The 6,148-nt window shown below is 35.4% G+C and overlaps 1 pseudogene; it reads left to right on the top strand.

Moving 5' to 3' along the window:
- The first annotated feature begins 919 nt into the window (after positions 1 to 919).
- LOC120138195 lies at positions 920 to 2,546 on the top strand (annotated as a pseudogene).
- The last annotated feature ends 3,602 nt before the right edge of the window (positions 2,547 to 6,148 follow it).

Here is a 6,148-nt window from a genome sequence, read left to right as displayed (position 1 = left end):
TGAGCAGTTTGTGAATAATTCAATTCGATTTGTTTAAATTTTGATTAATGTTCGATTCAAGTTGAGTTAAACTCGAGTTTCACTTGAGACCTTAACGAGTCAAGTCGAGCAAGACCAACTCGACTCGATAAGTTTGTAAGCAACTCGTTAATTTTTAATTATTTTTTTAAGATATTGATTGTCTTAGTTTTAGGATCGATTATGTATTGTTAAACTTCCTTTTTTTTTCAAGAATGATCGTAATAAGTTAGTTTGGAATATTTGTGAAAATTGTACCTAAATCTATTATTAGAAATATCGCTTAAAAGGTAGAAGGTGTAGATCTTCCAAGAAGGTAATTTATTTCTCTGTAAAAAATCTTTATATAGATTTAATATTAGATCAGTTTTTAAGTACTTATAATATGTCTTTCATCAAATTATAACTTATAATATTTACACTACACTTTAATACTTATGACATATATAACATAATTGATCATTAAATTTTATACTATCGTCACCAACATAACAAGTATATGTTCATCAATGAGAATGAGAATTGAAAGAGAAAGGCAAAGGTGGATACCAAGGGAGAGACAAAACAGTGGATGTTCTTTATGAAGGGATGATTATTTGTACACTGTTTTCTCGAATGGTGTATGTTCTGTTTGTTCGAAAGCTTAACACGTTTGGCACTAGGAGAACAGACTAATTCACCGCCACTAAACAAAACGACGAACCACCCGCATGATGGCCTCGCCTCCACCCCCAAACTCGTCCATTTCTCAGCCCCCTTAATACACCAAAACAAACAGACAATCCAGCGGCACTACTCTCTAGCTTCACCTTTAGAGCACTACAAATAGAGGGAAACTTCATTGAATTAACACATTCTTCTCTTCTCTCTTGTTTTTGCATCCTTGTTTAGATTAAGAACAATGAGTGATCAGGGTCATGGAGTTTCAGGTTTTTACAGTTCTACTACTGCTTTGTTGATCAATGAAGAACGAGGTTCCTTACAATGCCACTCTCATGCTTCTCGACCATCGCTTTCAAAGGTAAGTAATTAGTTCGATCGTGACGCCATTGTTGCTTCCTTTTGTTTTCGTTTTCAAAGCTTCTTGTTTTTGTCTTTGTTTGTTCTCTCAGGTGATTGAAGAGATGAAGCAGCTTTATGTCATAGCTCTGCCTATGATCATTACCGGTCTTCTTATCTATGGAAAATCAGCGATATCCATGTTTTTCATGGGGAAATTGGGAAAAGAAGCATTGGCTGGAGGGTCATTGTCGATTGGTATCGCTAACATCACTGGCTACTATGTCATTTCTGGCCTTGCAATGGGAATGGAAGCCATTTCTTCTCAAGGCTGTGGAGCCAAACAATGGCCTCTTATGGGCCAAACCTTACAACGAATCATGGCTATTCTCGTATTAGCCCGTTTGCCCATTTCAGTACTGTGGCTAAACATCGAGCCCATCCTTTTGTTTTGCGGTTAAGACCCAGTAATCTCCTCTGTCACCTCTACTTATCTTGCACTTTCACTCCCCGATCTGCTCTTCCAATGTCTTATAAACCCTCTAAGGATTTATCTAAGGACCCAAAACATAACGCTTCCTCTTATGCTCAGTGCTGCCTTTGCACTTGTTTTACATGCCCCTATCAACTATATCCTTCTCTACCATCTTAGCCTCGGGATTCAAGGCGTAGCTGTCGCGGTCGCCATGACAGATTTGAACTTGCTCCTAACACTTTTGTTTTACATGCGCTTCTCTGGCATTTGTGATAAAACATGGCAGGGTTGGTCCCTCGAATGCTTCGATGAATGGAAGCCGACCATTTCCTCAGCCATCCCGAGTTGCGTTTCAGTGTGCTTGGAATGGTGGTGGTACGAGCTCATGATAGTCCTTTCGGGTCTTCTCACCAATGCCTCCGATGCAGTCGCCACTTCGGGGATCCTCATGCAAGCTACTTCGCTCATCTGCATCTTCCCTTCATCGTTAGGCCTTGCGGTATCGGCACGGGTCGGTAATGAGCTAGGAGCCAACCGGCCGAGCAAAGCCAAAATCTCATCGATTGTCGCGTTGTTGTGTGCCGTTTTCAGTAGCTTCACGGCCACGTTATTCATGATAACAATGAGGAATGCATGGGGACGAATCTTCACTAATGACGAAGCCATCTTGTCGATGACGGCAATGGTGATGCCGGTAGCAGGGTTGTGCGAGGTAGGGAACTACCTGCAAACAACCGGCTGTGGGGTGTTGCGAGGGAGCGCGAGACCAACTTTGGGTGCCAATATAAACTTGGGATCTTTCTATGGTGTTGGTTTGCCGGTTGCAGTTTTAATGGGCTTTTCTATAGATGTTGGCTTGTTGGGGCTTTGGTTCGGTTTATTGACAGCTCAAGTGGTGTGTGCCTTATGCATGGTCGTAGTTGTGGCTCGGACAGATTGGATGGTCCAAGCAAAAAGGGTCGGACAGTTGACTAGTATTAATGTTGGAGATGGAGATGAAGATGAAGAAGAAAGTAAAATCAAGGGAGTAATATCAGTAATGGTGAGGAAGTAGCTTGTTTTTTTATGTATTGTTGAAGTACTTAAAATGGTTAGTTCTTTTCGGAGTTCAGTTCAATAAATACTTTGTATATTTGGGGTTTGAGGTGCTGTTTGGTCTATGCTTTACGTTTTAGTTCTGCTATCTTTTGTTGTTTTCCTTTAAATTTGAAAAAGTGTAATGCAGGTCACTAGGGCTTTAAGTAATAAATTTAGTTTGTTGAAAATCTTTGTTAGCCATTGATAACGTGCACACATCCTATTGATATAGTTGATCGAATTCGAGTCTTCGAGAAATAAAATCATTCTCTTTTATCACTGAAGACACTCAATAAATTTATAATATAAAATTATCCTATACAGTTTTTTAAGTCCATTAATTTAAACAAAAGAATTTTCAACATGAACTTCCAAGAATCAGATCTATCAAACATTTGTGAAAAAACATTCAAATATCATGTTAAAAGAATCTGATAACAGTAGTATGGCCACCCATCCCTGTAGCTTATTCTGTTTGCCACTAAAATCAATCCATTCAAGCATCTAATGGTAGACCGACGCCATAAAAAGCACATTTGATATTCCCTTCCATTTGCACACTTTCTTCCATTAGATTTATCAGAGAGTTTTGGGAGAGAGTCCGGCATGGCGATCATGCGGTGTATCGAGGACCATCCCAGCATGGAGATGACGGTGGATGAATTCAAAGCATGGCTCCGCCGATTTGATGCCGATCACGATGGACGGATCAATGAGGAAGAGCTGAAAGACGCGCTGCATAGCCTGAGAGTTCGGTTCGGATGGTGGAAAGCACACCAGGGGATGAAAGAAGCGGATTGCAACCATGATGGCCAAATTGAAAGCGCCAAGGAGATTGAAAAGCTGGTGAATTATGCTCAGAAACGCTTGCGCATGAAAATTTATCAGAGTGATTGGTGATTTGATAATTTTTCTATATATATGTTTGTGTTTGCAAACCCCTCCATGCAAGTACAATTATTTTACGAGTGTTTGTATTATGTAATGAAGCTTAATTATATGCTTCCTTTGTGGATTTTCCTGCTTATTTCAATCCATTTTCTGTAATAATGTGTGTTTATCTTTTGTTTTTTGTTTTTTTGTTTGGAATATCAATGGATAAAATTACATAATTTTATCGTCTGTTTATAAGACAAGTATGCTTTAATTATTTTCCATATATTTCTTGGATGTAAATATTTTAATAAACTTTAGTAATGATAACTAGCCTCAATTAATTTTTTAAATCTTAGAAATTCTAAATCAGATATTTAATAAATAATTAAAAGCATAGGACACATTAAAAAGAATTAAAAAAGTCCAAAGAGGGATGGGTTGAGGGGTGGGTAGGGCACTCGCCCCCAAAATTTTAAAATTACCTTATATTTTAGGTTTTTCTATGTATTTTTTATTGAAAATCTATTTTAGTCCCTCTGAAATTTTATAAGTTTAAGTTCGCCCTCTAAAATTTTATAAAGTCGAGTTTATTCTCCCTAACATAAAAGCTTGTGTCGTATCAAAGTACAAACTTTGAATAAAAAGTTTTTTTAATAAAAATATAGTACACGATATTTTATGGATTGTGAAATTTGAAGCATTTCGAATTTATTTCATTTTCTTTTCTCATATGGAATCATAGGGTGGAAATTAAGGTTCTCATCCTTCATTTTCTGCAAGTTTGTAACTTATTCATTCATATAGACATTCTTGTGAAAATCTGATTCGATATCCATATGAAAAACATAAATAAACAGATAAAAGACAGATCCATTGAATGCTACCTAATACCCAATTTACTTTTTATATTAATTAATTAACATAATACTTAGAATATCATGTATTTGTAACATATCAAAATAAGGGCTAGTGACTAAAATGTAAGTTTTAAAACTTTGAGGTTTAATTTCAAAAAATTAAAAAGTTCAGGGACTTATTTGGGAATAATTTGTGAAGAATTGTTAGTAAATATTAAATAAAGTAAAGGGTAAATTGGTCTTTTCAAAAGAAAGATTTTTATCTTTTTTCTATGGGATATAAAACACGTGGATTTGGGTAAGAAAATGAGAGATTTTTCCAGATGACTCCTCTTCTTCTCCAGCCATGAGTGACCATAGCTAAGGTAAGTTGGTCTCAAGCTGGTTAATTCTTTAGTTTTAAAGTTGGTTTTGATTCTTGGAGTGATAGAAAAACTTAAGATTGCTTAAAACTCAAAGAGGATTAAGTTATGTAAGATTGAAGGTAAAGAGTTTTTAAAGGAATTATTAAGATAGAGTTAGTAAATAAGTTTTGAAGTGAAATTTGACTTGTCAATGATCAAACTAAGAAATTCAGAGTGTTATAAATGAATTTGGAACATGTTGATTTATTGGCTTGATTATTGAATTCAAGTGTGTTATAGGATACTGGATATTAGGATGAATTAAAGTGATATAAGTTGATTTGAATAAGTATAGTTAAGTCTCAAGGGTTAAAAGGATTTTATGGAAGAAGAATTAAGTGAGTTTTGTAAGATTTTCGGGCTAAAGAAGTGTACCCTGGGGTAGGGGTATTGGTATTGTTCATTCAGTACCAATACTTCAAAGAGAAAATAAGTGATTATTAAGGTATGGGTATCGATACTGGTTGAATGAGTATTGATACCCTAAGGTAGAATTTATGAATTGTTCATGGGGTTTCGATACCTGGGAAGGTAGTATCGATTCCAAGAGTACCAATACCATAAGGTCAGTATCGGTACCCATTTTTGAAATAAGGATTTCGAATGTAAAAAGGGTATCGATACCATAGCTAGGGAAGTATCGGTACCATGCATGGGGGTACCAATACTATTTAAAGTGGAAATTGTATTAAGCCTTTCTTTTGGTCTAAGAAATTAAAGATCGAATTATGAGAATTGGAATGCTGATATGTATATTATATGTATGATTATGTAAATATCGATCGAGAGCAAAGTCCGGATAAGTCGACAAGTATTAGGCATCGAGAAAAAGATAAGAGAACGATATTGACTGGTGAGGCCAAATGAGTGCTTATTATTAGGAATATTGATATATGGAAAGTGGACTTGTGATAAGTCTATTTTTATGATTTTGAATATATGAATGCATGAATTAAAGTATGGTTATGACAAGGTAATTATATAAATGTGCATGATATGTATTACATGTTATGTGATATGTATATGTTATATATATATGTTATATGATGATGATCTATGTGTCTATATGAATATATGATAAAAGCCATGTGATATGATGAATGTGAAAATATGACAATGAGATATGAAACTATATGAAAAGATTATATGAGTTATGTGAAATTAAGTTATGAGAATGATATGACAAGAATTTATAAAAGCACATGTTTGTGAAAAGATATAAGAACAAGTTATAAACCATGTGATATGTGAATTATATGAAAATGTTCTACGTGTAAGTGATCTATGTGTATATGTGAATATGTGAAATGATAAAAGATAATGTCCATGTTATGTTTCCTGAGAGCTAGAGGTATAGTTGGCATGCCAAGAGTCGATGGTTCTACGTGGTCCTTCGGGACATATATGTAACCTTTGGAAGATATATGTGTTAGTTCAGTACA

This window comes from Hibiscus syriacus, unplaced genomic scaffold (genome assembly GCF_006381635.1).
Source record: "Hibiscus syriacus cultivar Baekdansim isolate YM2019G1 unplaced genomic scaffold, ASM638163v2 tig00110678_pilon, whole genome shotgun sequence".
NCBI lineage: Eukaryota > Viridiplantae > Streptophyta > Magnoliopsida > Malvales > Malvaceae > Hibiscus > Hibiscus syriacus.
This window is presented reverse-complemented; position numbering and strand designations above follow the sequence as displayed.